This window comes from Homarus americanus, unplaced genomic scaffold, assembly GCF_018991925.1.
Source record: "Homarus americanus isolate GMGI-L3 unplaced genomic scaffold, GMGI_Hamer_2.0 scaffold74, whole genome shotgun sequence".
In the NCBI taxonomy this organism is placed as follows: domain Eukaryota; kingdom Metazoa; phylum Arthropoda; class Malacostraca; order Decapoda; family Nephropidae; genus Homarus; species Homarus americanus.
Genome location: NW_024716951.1, coordinates 3462271 through 3484966, shown reverse-complemented (window position 1 = coordinate 3484966; position 22696 = coordinate 3462271). Strand labels below are relative to the sequence as shown.

General features: G+C 41.2%; 1 protein-coding gene across 3 annotated transcripts in view; it reads left to right on the top strand.

Annotated features, from left to right (window-relative positions):
* The first annotated feature begins 3243 nt into the window (after positions 1-3243).
* LOC121858642 overlaps positions 3244-22696 on the top strand; it is a 57668-nt gene continuing 38215 nt past the window's right edge. For all 3 annotated transcript variants that reach the window (XM_042355174.1, XM_042355173.1, XM_042355175.1), the window contains exons 1-2: positions 3244-3283; positions 11670-12228. The gene's annotated coding sequence lies outside the window, so the exon portion shown is untranslated. The remainder of the gene's footprint in view (positions 3284-11669; positions 12229-22696) is intronic.

Genomic DNA, 22696 nt, shown 5'->3' with positions numbered 1-22696 from the left:
CATCAAAGGCATCAACTAAGGCGGGTGTATTTCCCAAGATCTCTTTTCATTCCACCAATCACAGACCAGATCTCCCCGGATCAAATGTTTACGTCGAGTGTGGCGACCATGACGCCTCACGGTGACGTCAGATTGTCGACGCCATTTTTTTTCACGTACCAGAAGGGAATTTAGTGAGAAGATGGAAGGAGAGAAGGGGAGACATCATTCAACATACTGTCTCAAAGTTTCAGGGTCGATACAGAACGGTCTCAAATTTCCACCTAATTAAATCATCGTTTCGTATTACTTCTCTCTCTCTCTCTCTCTCCTCTCTCTCTCTCTCTCTCTCTGCCAACCTATCTATCTGTTAATATAATAACATACACACATCAGGACGTACAAACAGACACAGAGAACGTACAGGAAAAAATATACAGAAAGGAGAGAACGGACAGTAAAGGCTCCAAGGACAGATCACCCAGCCACCAGATCATGCACAAAGTGAGGCTGTGTGTGTGTGTGTGTGTGTGTGTGTGTGTGTGTGTGTGTGTGTGTGTGTGTGTGTGTGTGTGTGTGTTACTAAATATTTATACATACGATACTGGGAAGGAAAAATAGACGGTGAGAGTGGACAGAGGAACGACACCGTCCTCCACGACAGGTGATTGACAATTGACTGACGCAGTATCGCTTGGCAGTATTAGTATAATCATATTAAGACTAAGTGGCAACCCCCCTCCTTCAATTAAATGGAATGGAAATTGACGAACTGACAACCCTAAATATTATGATTATATACACCTTATTAATTATAACCTGTTAATTATATCCTGGTAAATAATTATTCATTTTATGTTGAGTTAATTAATTTTATTGAATTATTAGAATTGTATAATTATTAAAGTTAAGTGGTTAACTCTTCCTCCAGGTTAAATTAAATGGAAAATGATCTACTGACAAACTTGTGTGTTAATGATTTTAGCGATATTACCTTCCATGTTAATTTTATCAATGTTAATTTATTTTTCCTCCCAACACTATCAGCTGTTGGGAATCATCTGATGCTAATAATGTTAACTCTTCCCGGTCCGTGAGACTAATGGTGATTAGTATGCCTTAATGGTCGTTGGCACCTCCCCCTCACCTTCCTCCCCTCCCTTCCCCCCTCACCCCTCCTCACCTCCCTTACCTCCTTCCACCCTCCTTACCCCCTCCCCCTTCCCCCCTCCTCACCCTCCTTCCCTTTTTTCCCTTCAAAAAACATAAATGGTATAAAGAAGAGGAGAAATAGACGAAAGGAGGAGAACGAGGAAGAGGAGGAGGAGGAGGAGGAGGAGGAGAAAGGAGGAGGAGGAGGAGGAGGAGGAGGAAGATTGTAAGGAGGTCATGTAGGTTTTACGGGTCAAGCAAGACGGAAAAATATTGGGAATTTTTTTTCTCTATAGGAACCGTGAGGTGTCTCTCTCTCTCTCTCTCTCTCTCTCTCTCTCTCTCTCTCTCTCTCTCTCTCTCTCTCTCTCTCTCTCTCTCTACCATACTTTAATAACATGTATTTTTTTCTACAAATAACTTCTATCTTTTTTTCCAGCCGTCCATCGGTCATTTTTGCTCCCATTGTGTGGTAAGGTATCCATCCATCCATCCATCCATCCATCCATCCATCCATCCATCCATCCATCTATTCATTCAGTCATTCATTCAACCAGACAACAAGCAATCCATCCGTCCATTCATCCATCCAGCCATCCACCCGGTCATCCCAAAATTACTCCACTTACAAAGTTGTATTTCAACTTTTGGAACAGTACGTGAGGTTTGGCTCTCTCTCTCTCTCTCTCTCTCTCTCAATTTCTGTCTGTCTGTCTGTCTGTCTGTCTGTCTGTCTGTCTGTCTGTCTGTCTGTCTGTCTCTGTCTGTCTGTCTGTCTCTGTCTGTCTGTCTGTCTCTGTCTGTCTGTCTGTCTGTCTCTGCCTGTCTGTCTGTCTCTGTCTGCTGTCTGTCTGTCTGTCTGTCTGTCTCTGTCTGTCTGTCTGTCTCAACATGAAACCACAAAATACATAACACCGGCAAATGGACTTAGGAAGTTCCTTGTGTGTGTGTGTGTGTGTGTGTGTGTGTGTGTGTGTGTGTGTGTGTGTGTGTGTGTGTGTGTGTGTGTGTGTGTGGGAGAGTTCAGCATTTTACGTTGTTACGTCGTAAAATGGAATTAGCGTTAAAACCGGAGGTAGACTCTGTAACCCGGATGTTTGAGATGATGAGTGTTTACCTCTGTTCACTGAGCTATATCAGATTAGGTAAATAAAACAAAGAAAACAAACAAAACTAAAAAAAAAAAAAAAACACAGACAAACAAAAATGACAGAAACAAACACATTAACACGATTAAAACTACCGTAATAACAGACAAACTTACACTCGTTACTGTTAATTAAATGAGGCTCAGGTTGGAGGGTCACTTACACCCATTGACTGTGTTTCACCTGTTAATTAGCGACAATAAATCAGGTACATCGAACAGTAGTGAGTTTTGTTAATGTTGTTATTTTTAATGTGATTTATGCCTTAACTGGTGTGTGATGAAGTGTGTGTGTGTGTGTGTGTGTGTGTGTTGTAGACAATATACCCGACTACCCTCTAACCCATTGACCTTGCCTAATCCCACCCCTTCCCCTACCAGCACTACCCTGCCACCCCTACCCATTACCACCTACCCATGCCAACCCCTACCCATGCCAACCCCATGCCAACTCCTAACCGCCAACCCTACCCATGCCTTCACCCATGCCAACCCCTACCCCTGCCAACCTTACCCTCTAACCCCTTCCATGCCAACCCTACCCATGCCACCTACCCATGCCTCCCCCTACCGCCTTCCCCTACCCATGCCAACCCCTACCCTTCCACCCCTACCCATGCCTCCCCCTACCCAATTACCCCTGCCAACCCCTACCCCATGCCAACCCCTACCCATGCCTCCCCACCCATGCCTCCCCCTACCCATGCCTCCCCCCACCCCACCCTTCCCGATGAAAGAGTTATCATTTACATTTTCCTATGAGATTAGCTAAGGAGGAGAACACTCTTTAATATTTCAACATCTCCATTACCTGTGTCGTTAAGGGGGTGCCACACTCGTTCAACCAAAAGCCCCCCTATCGTGTTTTCCCTCCTGGCTGTGGGGGGAGGGGGAGGGGTGGAGGATGGTTATGGGTGGCGCGGTAGGTAGGTGGTGGGTGGCGCATGGTTGATGGTTCAGTAGGTGGGTGGCTGTAGTAGAGAACGGACGTAGCTGGTGGTCAGGGTAGGCTGGTGGTTCTTCTCTCCCTCCTCACTCTCACTCCTCTCACTGTGCGTGCGTTAGTGAGCGTATACAACTACCTTGTGTCTGTGTTTTGCTGTGTGTTTTAATCATGTGTTTGTGGTATCACCTGAAGTATTATTATCTTGTTAAATTGTAAAAAAATACTCCATTGAATATATGTGTCTGTGTCCGTTGCGTATATACCCGTGTGCGTAACCTGTTCGGTGTGCGTAGCCGTGTCTGTACGTTGCGTTAGTTTTATGTAATTTTTTTTTTTGGGGGGGTGACATGTTTTCTCACTTGGTTATGTGTGGCTGTCCGTGTCTGTGCGTAACCGTGCATGTAACTGGAGATTTTGGCTTTTGTCTGTGTACAACTGCCTGTATATAACATGATTTTAAATATCCTGAACTATGTATCAACTCGTATTTCCTCTGTCTGTGTCTGTGAATTATACCGTCAGTGTCTGTTAACATGGAGTCATTCCCAGGTGGCTGTGTACGTCTGTGTGTAGTTATGTCTGTTCATAGTCATGTTTGTGCGTAAACGTGACCAATACATCTTTACGCCGTTATATGTCTGTACGTGTCCATATATAGCCTCATGTGCGTATCCGTGTCTGTGTAGTCATGTGCGTTGATGATGTGCTTTTGACTGTTCGCGTCTGTGTACCTTGGGGGGTTATGTGACTGTTTTAATGATGATCTGGTCTGTGTATTTCCATGTGTGTGTGTGTGTGTGTGTGTGCTGGCAGTTTCTATGTACACCCTTTTCTGTGCGTATCTATGTCTGTTCTCACCTGGCGTTGTCAGCTATGGATGTCCGTGTTTCGTCTGTAACCCGTTCGTGTGTTGTCCATGCCCGTCCGTAACGATGTCTGTCCGTTGCTGTGCGGTGGATGAGGGTTGCCGTGTGCGTGTACCGTGTCATTATAAGCGTGTGCGTGTTATACCACCATCATGTACGTCTGGCTGCTACTTAGGCTCTCGTGTACGTGTCACTTTTGACTCTATGTACGTTTTTTCATCAAGTAATCGAACTCATGAACGTGTAGCTTTTGACTCTGTGTACGTTTTTATCATGTAATCGACTCATGTATGTGTAACTCTAAACTATGTACGTTTTTATCATGTAGTCAGAGTCATGTACGTGTAACTCTTGACTGTCTGTACGTTTTTATCATATAGTCAGACTGGTCATGTACGTGTAGTTCTTAACTATGTACGTTTTTATCATTTAATCAGACTCATGTACGTGTAAGTCTTAACTATGTACGTTTTTATCATGTACGTGTAAATTCTGTCTGTGTGCGTTTTAGTGATTTACCATATGCGTGTTCGGTAATTTTTAATCCCAAATGAAAAGTTATGACAACTATTAATATCCCCGTATATTATTGTGCGATACTGGATACAATCTAACATTATACTGAATATATTAATAAACTTCACTACCGCATGAATTAATTATTTATAATAGTTTGAGTTATAATTAAAACTCAACTTACCACTATTATATATAAGATAAAGATTTAGTTAACAAAAAATAAATAATAAAATAGCAAGGATATTATTTACGTGCTGTTGTTTTTATACTTGTGTTTTAATAAGCAACATAGGTTTATTTTTCTTGATATAAACGACAAATTCTATTCTAAATATGAAAGTTTTTTTAAATTCCAAACTATATAAATCGTCTATTTTTTTAATATTAATGATAAATTCTATAGTAAATGCTTCTGGTCTTTTTCTAAATATAAATTTCTGAAAATTCTACAAAAAACGTGATATTTTTTTTCTATATAAATGAAGAAAAATCTCTACAGTGAATTTGCCTTTGAGTGTTGATAGATGTACAGCGTTCAAGAGGTCAAGTGAACGTTCATGAATGTGTGAATTAGTGAACGCTACTTTTGAACACCTCTTTTGCTTTATTGTCCGAGTATTTTATGTACCGGTAAAGTAGTATAAATATTTGTATGAAAAAATGCTATGAACTCTCTCTTGAACATTTGATATATATTGAACACCGCTTTGAACACTGTCCCCTCCCCATAAAAACGCTGTGAACTCTGTCTTGATCATTGATACTGAACACTATTTTAAACGACTGTGAACAAAAAAAAATCGCTTAGAAATTCCCTTGAACATCACTGTGAAATAATAGACATATATATGTGGGAATTAATCTGATTCTTATTATCTAGTGACATACATTCTTATATCATATTATTATAGCAATATATCTACACACCTGCTCCAGGAGACAGGTGTGTGTGTGAATTGTACTTGGTGGCTATAGTGTTTGTATATGGATATAGGGCACGGCTAATAGTATGGGCAGGCGATAACTATAGGTTGTAGTAGTCGTAGTAATAGTAGTAGTAGTAGTAGTAATAGTATTGTAGATTTAATTCCGTTTACATAACTATTTTACTAAATGTTGTTATTTTATTACATTAATATTAATAGTCTAATTAAATTTATGTTAATGTTATTACCGTAGCTGATGATGTTGTTACTATTACGGAATTATTGATACTTTAATTATAACCTTTGGCCTCTCTGTCATTATTATTATTGTTGTTATTATTATTATATTATTATTATTATTATTGAGTCTGTAATATATGGTATTCGGTTAAGAGAATAAAAAACCTTACCGTATGTCTCTTTGTAAATCATGGCTCTGAGTTTACGAGAGACGGTCGTTTATCTGTTTAGTTCAGAGAAGCCGCAGTACTAGTCATCGGGCGGCCAGAAGCTATAAACGGCACGAGTTATAATCGGCACAAGACTCTGGCCCACACTATGTGTTTGTGGCGTGTGGTGGTGTGGGGTGAGTGTGTGGTTGGTAGTACGTGAGGTGGGAGTGTGTGGGGTGGTGGTGGTGGTGATGGTTATGATGATGTTGGGTGATTGGTGAGGGGTGAGGGCAGGAGGGGTGAGGAGAGAGAGAGAAGAGAGAGAGAGAGAGAGAGAGAGAGAGAGAGACTGGTGTTTACATGAAGATATTCTCGGAGTTGTCATCGTGGGAGAGGAGGGAGGGAGCTAGTGGGGAGGGAGGGAGAGGGGAAAAATGTGTGTGTGTGGGGGGGGATGGAGAGGGAGGAAGAAGTCACTGCGACACACAATGTAACCGTCCTCACGTAGCAACCTCCTGCCCAGAATAGGTGAAGAGAGAACAGGTAAGACACAGGTAAGAATGATCGAGACTCTACCTTTACCTTACCTCTTAATGAGTCACTTACTTACATCCTCACATCTCTCGTAAGATCCTTTAAGTCTTTCCATCAAGATCATTACCCTGACTTTTTCTCTCTCTCTCTTCAATTAAAGATGTGAGAAAGTATTTAATTGACTCACTTAAAATAGGAGGAATTTTATGGATTCTTTAGAGGCTCATTAATTGGACACGGATCACCTCGGATTATACTAGACTAACACCTTACCTAATCTAACCTAACCTAACTTAACCTAATCCACCGTACCCAGAGAGAGAGAGAGAGAGAGAGAGAGAGAGTAAGGTGTGAGGGAAGATTTGATAGGGTGAGAGAATGTTGAGAAGCGGGAGTCCTATTATATTACATACATACATACATACATACATACATACAACTTATAAAAATATATATAAACACAGGTATACGTACACACACACACACACAGAGGCATTAAACTCTAGCCTTTGACCTGTGTGAACAAAGATCTGTCGTGGCAGTGATAAAATGCAAATGATCCGACTGTACCCGAGCTCAGTGGCCCTCTGTAATACGTTCACCTTCCCTGAAAATGAGAGAGTGAGGGGGGAGGATGGGAGAAAAAAGGAGGAGGAGAGAGAGGGGAGGATGGTGAGAGAGGGAAAGAGGAGGATGGAGGGATGGGGGGGGAGGGGAGGATGGAGAGAGGGGAGGAAGAGGGTGATGAGGGAGGGGGGGGAGAGAGAGAGAGAGCAAGGGAAATAAATCGGGAGGGAGGAAGACAGAAGAGAATAATGATAAAAAATAAAACGGAAGAGAAAGGGAGAGAAAAAAGAGAGGAGAAATTGAGACAGATTGATAAAAATAGGAGAAGAAAGAAATAGAAAAACAGAGAGAGAGAGAGAGAGTCAATGTTGGGTCAGGTTGGTGTGAAATCGGACGGTAGTTTGTCTGTCAGCGTGCGAATGTTGACAATTTTTAGCCAATGAAAACGCAGATTGGAATAACGTAATCTAATTGGTTAAAACGTCATACTAATGTTATCATCCTGAAATGTTATGTGAGTATTTTGTATCTCTCGTTATACTGAAGAATAATACTTAACATACACATAAAGTATACATAGATGAATACTACCCCTGTTTATCAGTATATATAAACATATACTACATTAATTTTAATATGTATACAACTATACGTAGACTAAATATAGTGTTTTATCTGGTATACATAGAATATTGTAATAATTTTAGATATTCATGAATCAATATATAAATTACGTTCTCATGTATACATAAATTAAGTCCACATGTATACACAAATTACGTTCGCATGTATACATAAATTGACTTTCAAAGATACATAAATAAGCGTTGTAATGGTTTCAATTAATATATCTTGATTATATTGCAATTGTTTTAATGTATATGTATAGAGCATGTATGAACATGGCTATTGCAACATTTTCATTGAATTTACGACTGGCAAATACTTTTTTTAATTCTTTTAATTCCTCGTCAAAAGCGTATTGAGTTTACTTTGAATACGCTTTGATACGCAATTACATAGACACACACACACACACACACACACACACACACACACACACACAGGTAACAAAAGACCCACTACAGGTGTACATATACAGGTAGTGAATGGCGTCAATAAGCGGATTACCTGCACACACACACTCTCTCTCACCTGGACCGGACTAATACCGGATTACATCGTTTAGCGGACTCAGGTGTTGGTGAAGAAAGTGTGAAGAAATGTCTCAATATTTTCTTCTCTTCTTCTTCTTGTTTGTCTTCGTTAATTTATTGTCACTTCCTATACTTGTCTTTTATCGCTTTTTATTATTATAGATAGATAGAGGCGGACGGATGGATGGCAGATAGATAGATAAGATAGATAGATTGATAAAAGGTTGTAATTTAATCCCTCGTCCTCCAAGGGTTATAAGGCTCGTCCTCCAAGGGTTATAACGCTCGTCCTCCAAGGGTTATAACGCTCGTCCTCCAAGGGTTATAACGCTCGTCCTCCAAGGGTTATAACGCTCGTCCTCCAAGGGTTATAACGCTCGTCCTCCAGTGGTTATAAATCGCTCGTCCTCCAAGGGTTATACGCCTGTCCTCCAAGGGTTATAACGCTCGTCCTAGGGTTGTTACCTCATCCAATCATCTGCGTCATTAACAATTTAACGTCCAATTTCATGCTCTACTCTCAAGTTGTAATCTACTCTTAATTGAATATAGCTTATAATTTTTTAAATTATCCGTTATACTTATCCGTTGACGAATCATCCGTTAGATTTATCCGTTGACGAATCATCCGTTAGATTTATCCGTTGACGAATTTTCCATTAGATTTATCCGTTCACGAATTATCCGTTGGCAAATTATATGTTGAGTTATCCGTTGGCGCATCATACGTAGTTAAATTATGTGTTGGCGAATTATTCATTGACTATTTATTTGTTCAGTAAATGTCGGTGTCATAATTCAGCAGCTGGGTATTATATTATAGTAGGGCTATGGTTGGGACTATGGCTGGGACTATGGCTGGGACTATGGCTGGGATCATGGCTGGGACTATGGCTGGGATCCATAGTAGAGTTAACGAGGCGATTAATCTGATCTAGTGGTCTGTGATCGGCTCATTCGGATACTGGAGAACTTATTGGGCTAATTATCCGAATGACTTCTTCCTCTTTCTTTCTCAACACAACTTCCTCTTGTTTCTCATTATTATCTTCTCCTCTCCTCCTTCTCCTCCTCCTCTTTTCCTTTCCTTCTCACCTCTCCTCCTCTCCTCTCTTCCTCCTCCTCCTCCTCTTTGACACAATCTAACCCGTTATCTATGGGTTCCATCTTGGGGGCTTATTCTCTCTAACCCAAGCCGGAAATATCGTGGAGCTCAGCAGCGGGTTCTCTCCAATACAACCTGGAATTATCAACAGAATACAATGCGCGGAATCTGTACGCATTTCAAAGGGTCTATAGATATTAGGGGTTATGTTATGGAGTTTAGATCAATAGATAAGGGTTATATAATGGTTTAGAACATACACACCCACACACACCGTTCTAACACTTCCATCACTCCCATATCACCCCATTAACCTCCTCTACTCCCATCTTAATGTATGGGCTGAGACTCATTCATTATGCATGGGGTGACCCAGGCGTTGGTCTGGCTCGCTAGATAGCACTTTATTGCCCCGCCCCCGCTTCGTCTTGGCCCATCACCAACACACCCCCCCATCACCACCCCCATCACCACCCCCATCACCTCCCCATCACCCCTCATAACCCATTACCCTCACCATCTATTGTCTACCCTCTGGATATTAAGTTTCAAATCCTCCATTACTAGTTTAGAATATGAGGCGACACGGTAAAGGCTTGGGTGGGTTAGGGTGGGTTGCGTGTGTTTGGTGATTGGGTGGGTTGTGTCGTTTGGTGGGCTGGATGGGTAGGGTGGGTTAGAGTGAGCTAAGGTGGGCAGGGTGAAGCATAAGTTAAGCATGATTGATCTGGTTCGTGGTAAACCAAGACGCGTAGGAGGAAGGGAGAGGTGGAGGGGGAGAGAGGTTGATGTGGTGGGATGGAGAGTGTGGGAAAGATGGAAGAGGAAGAGAGAAAAGTGGTGGTGGTGGTGGTGGTGGTGATGGTGGTGGTGGTGGTGGTGATGGTGGTGGTGGTGGTGGTGGTGGTGGGATGGTGTAGTGGTGGTGGTGGTGATGGGAGTGGTGGTGGTGGTGGTGGTGATGATGGTGGGTGATGGTGGTGGTGGTGGGTGGGGATGATGGTGGTGGTGGTGGTGGTGGTGGTGGTGGTGGTGGTGGTGGTGGTGGTGGTGGGAGAAATATTGTTGGAGAGTATATGTTAGTGAAATATAAAAGAGAAGTGAAGAAGAGTGAGGGTGGAATAGGTAAGAAGAGGGGATTGGGAAAGGTATGGGAGAGGTGGATGAGAAGAGAGTAGGAAGGGGAGTAAAGAGGATTAGCAGAATGTTGGGGAGAGTGAGAGTGGTGGAGAATGTGAGGGAGAGAAGTGTGGGGAATGTGGGAGAGTTTGGATAGGAATGTACTCTCAGCTTTGGAGAGAGAAAGAGAGAGAGAGCTCAGTAAATGGCTATGAACATCCCCTAATATATCATGTTCTTATAGTACAGTATTACAAACAATCCTTGCTAATAGGTGGATCCTGGTGTGTGTGTGTGTGTGTGTGTGTGTGTGTGTGTGTGTGTGTGTGTCCCTGCGTGTGTGTGTGTGTTTAGTGTGTCATTAGGTTAAAAGATTTTATAAACAGTGTTGTCCATCCTGGGAAGAAAAAAAAACTTTGATTGAGGAAGCGCCCCTAGCGGCAGTACGGGTAATTAAGTAGGTAAACAAACAAGCCCCTATACCCCACCCAGAAGCCTCCCAACAACTAATAATTTACTCAAACTTTCTAGATCAAATGAACTACTTAAACGCTACAGAAAATCGATAATGGATACGTATTTACCAGAGGTCTTGGTGTGTGTGTGTGTACAGGCCTAGAGGTAGATGTATCTCAAGGGGTCTAAGTGTTGCCTCTGTCTCTCTCTGTGAAGTTAATGGAGAGAGAGAGAGAGAGAGAGAGAGAGAGAGAGAGATACTTGGTGTGTTTGAGATATGGCTGAGGGTCGTCCTAGTTGTTAAGACTTGTATGTGGAAGAGTGTAGGGAAATGGTTGATAAAGATGGGAAGAAGAAGAAGAAGAAGAAGGAACTAATGAATCCTCTCAAAGACAAACAAACCAACAAACAAAGAGGGATTTAAGCAGTAGTTTCTAGTCACTGTTGAACAAACACAAACACTCGATTATGTATTTGTTTGTTCTTGTTCATATTCGTGTGTCTCTGTACTCATACAGTGGGCCATGTACTTAGTCTTACCCACCTTGAGTACCATGAAAACCCCGTGAGTACTATGACGACCCGTTGAATACAATGACTTAACCCTTTGAGTACGATGACTTAAACCTTCGAGCACGATGACTTAACCCTTTGAGTACGATGACTTAACCATTTGAGTACGATGATTTAACCCTTTGAGTACAACAAAAATACATAACTGTTGTATGTATATCTTCCCAAATGTATAAACTAATACACACAATACAAGAAAATACGCTAACTCCTGTATATTTTTCATTACAGGTAGGTAGGCGTGTATGGTGTGGCGATTGATAAGAAGAATACAGTAATACAGGCGATTCCTTGTTCTACTGTATGAGGACATCTTGCTGTGGACAGTGTTGGAGGTGTGGTGGATAAGTGGATCAGTGTAGTGGATCCGCTGAGTGATAAGAAGAGATTGTTGGATCGTTGTGAGGTGGACTGAAAACAACCATTTGGTGGATCTTATTGGAACATAGGGGAGTTAATTTATATTGGTTGGATTAACAAGTGGATTAAAGTTTGTGGATATCGATTAAAAGTGTGTGCATGTGTGTGTGTGGATCTCTGTCGTGGATCTGAACACAAAGGCCCCCTCAAAAAAAAAAATCCACATTACCTGGATTAGTCAATACCCGAGGGTGGATCAACAACGTGGGTATTACGGATTACCCTACCACCATCATGTTCGCCAGTATCAACGCCTGACGATGCTCTCCGCCAGCGTCAAGATGTTCGATATCGTGTCTATGGTGAAGTGAGACTCACAGACATACGGACCTCAAGACTCCTTCCTTCATGAGCCTCGTCAAAGCCTGAGGTGAGTCTTATTTACAGTAGACTTAAACACACTCTAAGACTTAACCCCGTGAGCCTATATAAGATGTTGATACTCTACCAGAAAGCCTTTAAGAAGTTTACAGAATACCATATGAGATAACCAGAAGACTTCCCCCATAGGCCTATAACCATAAGCCTATAATTAATCTCCCTCACGTGGTATATCAGAATTATACTCTTAATTTTATATATCAAGTTTTAGTATAATCTGGTATATTAATATGATTATATACGCTAATATAACTATCTGTCTTCATATACATATAGGCATAAGAGTTATTATTTTCAGCCTTGTTTGTTATCAATAGTTATCATTACCGCTGTTTTGTTATCAAGTGTTATCGTGTTCGTGTTATGTTTGATGTGATTAAGTGAAGATTATTTATACTGTATTGGAGGAGAGGAAAGTCTTACAAGTCTCTCTCTCTCTATGTCTCTCTCTCTCTTTTCCACCTTTTCTCTCTCACTACCTTCAATTCTTACTCCCTCCTCTATTTATCTTCATCATATCTCCCTCGCTCTGCCTATCTCTCCCACCTCCACCCCACTTCCTCCATCCCCCTCCCTACCCGTCCAATTATCCTTCCTTCCTTCACCCTCCTTTATCTCCCTCCCTCCCTCCCTCTCTCTCTCCCTCTCTCCCTCTCTCCACCATCTTGGGACAATGTACTGAATCTCTCTCCCCAAAAAACAAATTGGAAAACCATTATTGGCCCCATCTGTCAAAATTTGTCATGCCAATATATATTTTACTAAATCCTGTTAACCAAGACTTATGGAGAAAAATATATCTTGTTTATTTGTATAAGTAAAATATTAGACTAAGAGATGAAGTTTATTGTTTTGATTAATCTGTCAGGTTTGTCCTTACTTATAAGTCAAACTTTTCGTGTGTGTTTATTTAGCTCAGTAAATTACGTAAAGTTTCCTTAATTACCTTTCTTGTTCAACTTGCGGCACCTTACACCTATAGTTTCTGAAGTGTAGTGATATATACGGGTTGTGTTATTTACTGGTGAACATAACTACAATATATACGGATTGTGTTGTTTCCTGGTGAACATAACTACAATATATACGGATTGTGTTATTTCCTGGTGAACATAACTACAATATATACGGGTTGTGTTATACTAAAGAAACAAACATACAATTTTCTCCATGGGTTTTTATAGAGTAGAGATCGTCCCTGTAAGAATCCGGGTCCTTTAGGCAATATAGAAAGAGAAAAACACTTACCTCAAATAGCGTTCTTTTAACCCTGTGGTAGTATGGTGGTAGTGTGGTGGTGGCAGTGGTGGTGGTTGTGGTTGTGGTCTTTGATCTCCTATACTTATTTAACTAACTTATTTCTACTACATAATTCAGGAGGCAGACGTCTTGTAGTTCATCAATACTTAAATCAGGATTCTTTTCCCCTCTATTGGAATCCGGATTTGTCTCTAAGCTTATGAAAACGAATAGATACAAAAATATATATATGAGGTGGGTCGTTCGTACAGCATAAAGCGGCGAGGATTAAGTTCTTCAATACTCTCTCTCTCTCTCTCTCTCTCTCTCTCTCTCTCTCTCCTCCGCCATCTTGAGAGACATCTAGTGGCCGTGGAATGTACTATATCTCTCTAAATATTCTGTCACAACCAAATTAAATAAATATAAAACACAAATTGGGAAACTGTTTCATCACGCCAATACGAATCTTCTTCATGACTTAAAACTTCTATCAGAGGAAATGTCGTCACCGTATAACAGTCCTTCATTATTTCTTTCACAACTTTCATCTGTTTTTTTTATTCATTTCATTCATTTTGATTTTAAACTGAAATTCTTCGTTTATAAGGAAAAAAAATATAGCCAGTATGTATATATTTCACCGTGGGAGATTGTCCTAATTGAAAGTTTAATTAATTAGTTCGACCCTAGAGGCTAATGACGCCCGAGACTAATTATTTCAACTTAGTTCTGTACAAGATTATAATTAGTTGAGATTGAAACCATTTTTGTATATACCGGTATATTTTAGTTCAGTAATCCTCTATGGTTATCTCTATATAATAACATTGACTATATAAAACTTATTAGATCATACCTTTACTCTCTGACAGGTAATTATTATTAGTTTTTATTTTATGCAGTTTATAGCAGGTTTGGTTGGTTAGGATTAATGTAAGTCAAGTACTGTGTTATTTTTTAGGTGTTTTCTTTTATATGTGTGTCCCTGTGATGTACTGTACGATAGTTTGGTTATTGTGGACGTGTTTACATTTTTTCAGGTGTTATATAGACCGTGTATAACATTCGATACAACTCACCTGTGATAATAACTGATAAAATAAACAAAAACACAATAAATGATGTTAATATCTGAAAATTATTACGAGAATCATGACTGTTATAGTCTCGATGCTCATTTGTTTTTGTTTTTCATCTGTACTAAATGGATTCGTATTAGGATTTTTGTTTTTTCTAGTTTTATATGTTTGTTATAGAAGTTGTTATAGCGAAGGATGAACCCGGCTCTATGTGTGTGTGTTGATCATTCATTTAAGCCGAGAGACCGACAGGCAAACATCTCCTTGTGTTGGTGCAGCAGTAAGATCCAACCCTTTACCCTCACACAAGAATCCCAGACCCCTTCCATTACTGAGGCGAAAAACACATACCTGAAATACCGTTCTTTTAGGCTACACATTTCTTTTTATCTTTTTATACCTCAGATGAAACAACGATATTTTCCCTAAATCTTAAAGGAACTAAAGAGGGAACGTATGCTATTTGACGTTCGTGTAGGAAGAGGGAGAGGCGAGGGAGGAGGCCTATAAAGGGATGAGTGAGTGTCTGTTCATCATATACTAAATCCTCACTACACCAGAAGACATCGCAACCGACACTGCACTCGACCGTCTTCACTTCCCCAAACTGTATAATTAAGTATTCATTTACAGGTGGGTAGAGTGAGGGATGCTCTGTGACCTCTTAGAACACGAGGTGAAGGTAGTATCCACGGTAGTATCCCCCTACCTTTAATAACATACCAACAGACGTTTTACAGCGTTCGTGTCACCAAAATATAATCCAGAATATTTTTTTACTGGCATATACACCAAAAAAACTATACTTTATCGTTTTTTTAGGCAATAAATCGTCCAAAACAGCTTATAAAAACGATGAATAATCCAACTAGAGTCATATCGCGTGTATATAACCAAGATAGACCTGAGACGCATTCTTTTACTGTCACGTAAAGGAACACATCCTGAAGCGTTCGTGTACCATCGGTCGTTCTTTTAGTATAATCGATACAGCATAGTGTTTCGTTTATAATATGAGGGGATTATGTAGTGGTGAAACTGTTTATGTATTTATTTATTTAGTTTGATTATTTAGTTATTCATTTGTTTAACAGTTGTGATTCTGTTGAGGTTGGCTGTGTTGTGTTAGGTTGTGGTTATGGCAGAGCCGTTGTCATCTCTCTCTCTCTCTTCCTTTTTCTCACACCCGTCTCACTTTATCACTATCCCCTATCTCATTTCCCTCTCCTTCCGTCTTCTCTCTCACCTACTCTCCCTCCCTCTCACCTACCCTCCCTCCCTCTCACCTACTCTCCCTCCCTCTCACCTACTCTCCCTCCCGCTCACAGCCTCTCCCTTCCTCCCTCTCACACCATTGGTTGGTTTGATGGTGATTCACCCTACAACATCTTCCAAGCCATTAGGGATTTAATCATCTTCTCTCTCTCTCTCTCTCTCTTACAAACACAAGATTATGCAGTATATAAACATTGAATATGGTTATTAGAGAGAGAGAGAGAGAGAGAGAGAGAGAGAGAGAGAGAGAGAGAATATGCAAATTAAGTAAAAAGGCAAGTTTAAGATATTCTCAATAAATCTTTCTCCAGATATCTATTATTATTATTATTATTATTATTATTATTATTATTATTATTATTATTATTATTATTATTATTATTATATCAACATAAATTCTAACTTTATTTAATAATTCCCAGAGTTAAATATTTTCTCTTAATACAAAAGTAATCCTCCTCAGACATGTCATCTATATACTTTGATTATTACTTTTAATACTTTGTTTAACTTGAAGACTTTACCTCACACACAACCAATGATAAAACTATTTACTTCATTAATATAAAAAAAAGTATTAATATCAGGAATATAGTTTATTTTTAGTTGACTTTGATAAACTTTAAAAAAAATATTAAGTTTCATAAAGAATAGTTTTATTTTTTGTTATTATTTATTTATATAATATTTATCTAGAGAGGTGAGGTGAGGTGAGGCGAGGTGAGGTGAGGTGAGGTGAGGTGAGGCGAGGCGAGGTGAGGTGTGTGTGTGTGTGTGTGCGTGTGTGTGTGTGTGTGTGATATAACATGACATAACGTAACATAATTATAAATCTTCTTTGTTTGTAAATATTGGCGTTTTACACATACATACATACATACATACATACATACATACATACATACATACATACATACATACATACATGTACAATTCCCTCCAACTACCTCGCTCAATCCCTTCATCACATACTCGAGAACCACCCCCTTCCCTCCTTCCTCCCCCACCTTCCCCACCCTCTCCCCTCCTTCTCCCCCACACCCTTCCCCTACCCCTCCCCTCCCTTCTCCTTCACACCCCTTCTCCCCTTAATCTCCCCCTTCCCTCCCTTTCTCCCCCACACCTTCCTCTCTCACCCCTCCTCCCTACCATTAAAGACACGAACACCGGGGACTTCTCCACCACGCCCAATGATGACACGCACACACACACACACACACACACACACACACACACACACACAATAATCAGGTCTAAGACAGCACAACACGCACATATATTGACCTACCGTGACCCATGACCCACCACGTCACTCACTCACTCACTCACTCACTCACTCACTCACTCACATTTCCTACAGTCTACATTTATAGGTAGTAAGTAGAAGTGTATAGAAAATAAAAAGCTGAGTAATAATAATAATAATAATAATAATAATAATAATAATAATAATAATTCTTGTGGTCACGAAACATCAATTTTCCTGGTCGAAAATAATCTTCAGAGATATGAGAATTCTTTCTGCCTCCGACCATCTTGTCTGAGGTCAGGAGGGGGGAGGGGAGAGGGGGGGTGGTAGGTGGTGAGGGAAGGGGTGTGTGAGGAACAAGTTTGGAGAAAAGGTGTGTGTTGAAGAGAAGGATGAGAGGGAGGATGAAGGGGTGGGTGAGGGGGAGGGGGTGGGAAGATGTTTTGGGGAAGGACTCCTTATTTTCTTATGTGTCGTTGTCGTCCACACTTGGGTCAGCTCGTGTGTGTGTGTCGTCTCCTAGCCACAAAGACAGTTCTGGTCCAGTGTTGTCTGAAGGAGTTAGTGTCATTTTGTTGTTGTTTCTAGCGAGGTTCTCTCCAGCTGATAATTCTAGAGTCTTCTTGTTGGTGTCAGTGCCTGGTGGTTGACTCTCTCCCAACTATCTGTAGAAGGCGTAGAAGAAGTGTAGGAGATCTAGAACGTTCACATCACCACCAGGTAATAGTGTAGTGTATGAGGCTTTGTTATTTTAATTTCTCTCTCTCTCTCTCTCCTTCTCTTACACGGTCTTGATGTTTTCTTGTGCAGAGAAATAAATGTACGGCTCCTGCCCGGGGTCCTGTTTGAGACAGAGGGAGAGAGATCAAGTAGCTTAATCAGAGGATCGCAAACTTTTCTCGATTCATCATCTTAGTGGATAGAGGTATAGAGAGAGAGAGAGAGAGAGAGAGAGCGAGAGAGGGAGGGAGAGAGAGAGGGAGGGAGAGAGAGAGAGAGGTTACCAGTCAAGGGTTTCCTCCACACTCAGTACATTTGCTGTACTAGAATGTACTCAAATAGCTAGTGTGTGTGTGTGTATGCGTGTGTCAGTCTGTATGTCTGTCTGTCTACATACATACATACATACATACACACACACAACACATAACCTTTTAGATATTACCATAATTATAGTCTCTCTGTCACACACACACACACACACACAGCCCCTCCCCAATTATCAAACTGAACACAACAGTTCTCTCGTAACATTTTAGAACAAGAACAAAAGAAAAGAAAAATGAGGAACAGTTTGGTCTTGGTGTCTGAAATTACGCCGCCGTGTGTCTATTTTGTGTATGTAATTGACAGGTGAAGAGACAGGTATGTTTTTTGTGAGGTGAGAGACGGTGAGATAAGACAGTAGAGAGAGAGAGAGAGAGAGAGAGAGAGAGAGAGAGAGAGAGAGAGAGAGAGAGAGAGAGAGGTGTGTGAGCCAGAGGTGAGAGACGCAGAGATACAGAGAGAGAGAGAGAGAGAGAGAGGTGTGCTTGTGAGGTGAGAGACGCAGGGAGATACACAGTAGAGAGAGAGAGAGAGAGAGAGAGAGAGAGGTGTGTTTTTTGTGAGGTGAGAGACGGTGTGGTGTAATTAGTGAAGAGATCGATGGAGGTCTTTTTTTTCACCTGAGATTAAGAAATTGAAGGATTGAAGGAAGGAATGAAGGAAGAATAGATAGAGAGAGAGAGATAGACAGATAGATGAAGAGATAGATAGAGAGAGAGAGATAGACAGATAGATGAAGAGATAGATAGAGAGAGAGAAGGGTAAATGAAATGTTGTTTGGGGCTGTAAGAGAAAGAAAGAAAGGAAGAAAGAAAGAAAAAAGAAAGAAAGAAAAAAGAAAGAAGATAGATTGAGACATCACCGTTGTTTTTTTATGGGTGTAGTTAGGATGGTAGGGCGTCAGGGCGTGTGGGCGGCGTCACACACTACGCCACACACACACACACACACACACACACACACAAACACACACACACACACACACACATACACACACACACACATAAATGGTCTGTAAAAATATGTGTAATGTAAGGATTTTTGTTCTCTAGTATGAACGACTACGTATTAATCCAAGACCGTAGAGCGAGGTGTTTTTTTTTATAGGATGAACGTGAAGGTTTTTTTTTATACCATGAACGTGAGGAGTTTTTTTCCGGTCTTGTATGACGGGCTATAATTTATCTTGAGGTCATATTTTTTTTCCTAGTAGTGACGACTTTTTTGTTTCTTTAGTACGAACGTTTGTTATTATTATTATTATTATTATTATTATTATTATTGTTATTATTATTATTATTATTATTATTATTATTATTATTATTATCCTAGGATGGTGTAGGCTGGTGGTCCTCCTTAGGTTTGTTGAGATTAATGATGATCTTGTTCATGGTGGGAAAAATAATTACGTGGGCAGGGGCGGTGAGCTAATGACTGGGGGGATGAGGGGGAGGGGAGGGGGTGGAGAGGGGAGATGAGTGGGAGGGAGGTTGAAGGGTGGAGGAGAGGAGGGAAAGGGTAGGGAAAGATGGTGATGAAAGGGGAGAATGGGATGGGGGAGGAGTAAAGGAGAGGAAGGAGGGTAAGGAGGAAGGGAAGAGGAGTGAGAGAAAAGGAAGGAAGTATGGAGGGTGATAAAGTGAGAGTCGTAAAGGAAATACTCCAAAGAAGATGGATAATGATGACAGGAGAGAAGGAGAGGGAGAGAAGGAGAGGGGGAGGAGGAGAGGGAGAGAGACACACACCCATACACCCTTACACACACCTTACACACACCTACACACACCCACTACCACCCACCCACCTTCCTCTACAACACTACAGGCCGGGTACTGACTGCTATAACGTGTCTTCGATCAGTGGATAGTTCGCCATCCCCACCCCTCTCTCTCCCTACACTCTCTCCCCACCTTCTCTCCCCACCCTCTCTCCCCACCCCCCTCCTCATCTCCCCACACTCTCCCACATATATCTCTCAGGTCAGACAAGGGCAACACCACTCAGGAAATTATTTTATTATTTTATGCTTCCATTGTCCTTTTATTTTCCTCCTGTTGTTTTCTTTGTTCCTGGAAACCTGTTTTAGGTCTTTTGTTTGACGTCCTCTTGTCCTGAATTTTGGGGACAGTCTTTTGTTTTTCCTCTAATGACTTTTTTTTTCCTGGAATTGTGTGGTTTAAGTTGGTTGTCTTTTATTTTCCTTCTTTCCCTGATTCGTTTTTGTTTTTTTTCACTTTTTTTCCTTCGAATTTTGGATATTTTTGTTTATTTTTTGCTGTTGTTTCATTGTATACGTCATTTCATTTCATATTGTTTAACTGCTCTTGATGCTTGTCCTCTATGATGTCCTGGGAGAGAAGGGAAGGAGGGAGAGAAATGGAGAGAGAAAGAGAGGGGGGGGAGAATGGAAGGAGGAAAGGGAGAAGGGAGGGAAGGATAGAAGAAAGGAGAGAGGGAGAGTAAAAAGGAAATGGGACGGAATGAAAAGTGAAAAAGAGAGAAAAATAAGGAAGGGAGGGAGAGAAGAAGAAAGGGAGGGAGATAAGGGAGGGAGGGAGATAAAGGTGGAGGGGGGGAGAAAAAAGGAGGGAGGGAGATAAGGGAGGGAGGGGGGAAGAGAGGGAGGAGGTTAAGATCTGAGTACAACTTAAGACACATATTTCACACATGAAGCAGTGTCTAGGTGAAGGAGATAACGAAGAGAGAGAGAGAGAGACAGAGAGAGAGAGAGAGAGAGAGAGACGAACTACAACTGATCAAGAACAAAATACTGATTGAAGAGTCTTAGAAACTCTTGTTAACTCTATTATGACCCCGTAGACACACACATACACACACACACACACACACACACACACACACACACACACACACACACACACACACACACACACACACACACACACACACACACACACACACACACACACACACACACACACACACACACACACACACACACACACACACACACACACATACACACACACACACACGCACACACACACACACACACACACACACACACACACACACACACACACACACACACGGAACAATTAGTCAAGGATCTCCAGGAGAAGTTCTTGACACTTTACCTCCATTACGGCCTCTCACCATGCCACCTCCTCACCCTTCCCTGCCCCCTCCCCCTCCTCTCCCTCCCCACCCCTCCCTCACCTCTCACCCTCCCTCACCCCTCCCTCACCCCTCCTCTCTCCTCACCTCACCTCCTCCCTCCACCCTCCCTCACCCCTCCTCCTCCCTCACCCCTCCCCTCACCCCTCCCTCTCCCTCACCCTCCCTCACCCCTCTACCCCTCCCCTCACCCCTCCTCTCCCCTCTACCCTCCCCTCACCCCCTCCTCTCCCTCCACCCCTCCCCTCCCACCCCTCACCCTCCCTCACCCCTCATACACCCGCCCCCTCTCCTTCACAGTCGCTACAACCTTTTATTTCTGTGTTTTTTTTTGTTAATGTTAATTCTTGTTGAAGAGTTGTTGTTGAAGAGTTGTTGTTGTTGTTGTTGTTGTTGTTGTTGTTGTTGTTGTTGCTGTTGTTAATTCTGGAAATATAACCGAGATCAGCAGTAGATAACACAAGATGAGCCAAGAGTGATCCCAGGAGATAAGAAAAGACTCCACAATCTCAAAATTAACGTTAGATTTAGAGACGTTCAGATCACTATCTCTCTCTCTGTCTCTCTGTCTCTCTCTTATACAGACCACTATCTCTCTCTCTCTGTCTCTCTGTCTATCTCTTATACAGACCACTATCTCTCTCTCTGTCTCTCTCTTATACAGACCACTATCTCTCTCTCTGTCTCTCTGTCTATCTCTTAACTCCACATATCCTCCACCCCATTGTCTCTCGTTATCTCACTGTCATGGGCCTCGTAAAGTTACTATCTTATCTCCCACCTTCTCCCCCAGAGACAAGAGAGACATATCTGAGTCTCCAAGGTTTATCTCTCTGACCTGACCTCACCTGACCTCACCTGACCTCACCTGGCCTCACCTGACCTAATCTGTCCTGTGTATGAGCTGAATTTCTTAAGGGTTGTTATTATTATTATTATTATTATTATTATTATTATTATTAGTAGTAGTAGTAGTAGTAGTAGTAGTAGTAGTAGTAGTAATGATAGTACTAATAGTAGTAATAGCAGTATAATTTAAGCTTAATATAATCATTGTTAATATTACGTTAATAATAATCACCGTAATTAAAAGTTTGTTATGGGTATTGACTAAAATCTCAACTATTAATAAAATTGGCTTAAAATATTACAGCCGGATTTGTCTTTTAATTAAATTTGTAATACAACATTTTCGTGTTTTTGTGTTTGTTCGATGGTTTGTGTCTGCCATGTGTTTGTTTCTATCTATCTAACTACCGCAGCTTTACACCAATCACCTAATCACCCTCGTTACACCAACCACCCTCGTTATAACACCTTACAACCGCCTCTTGTCCTTATCGTTATCACAAACTGTTATCGTGATTAATATTGGATGATTATTATTCCCATCCTCAGTTAGGTGACGGTGAGTAATTTGTGTTTGT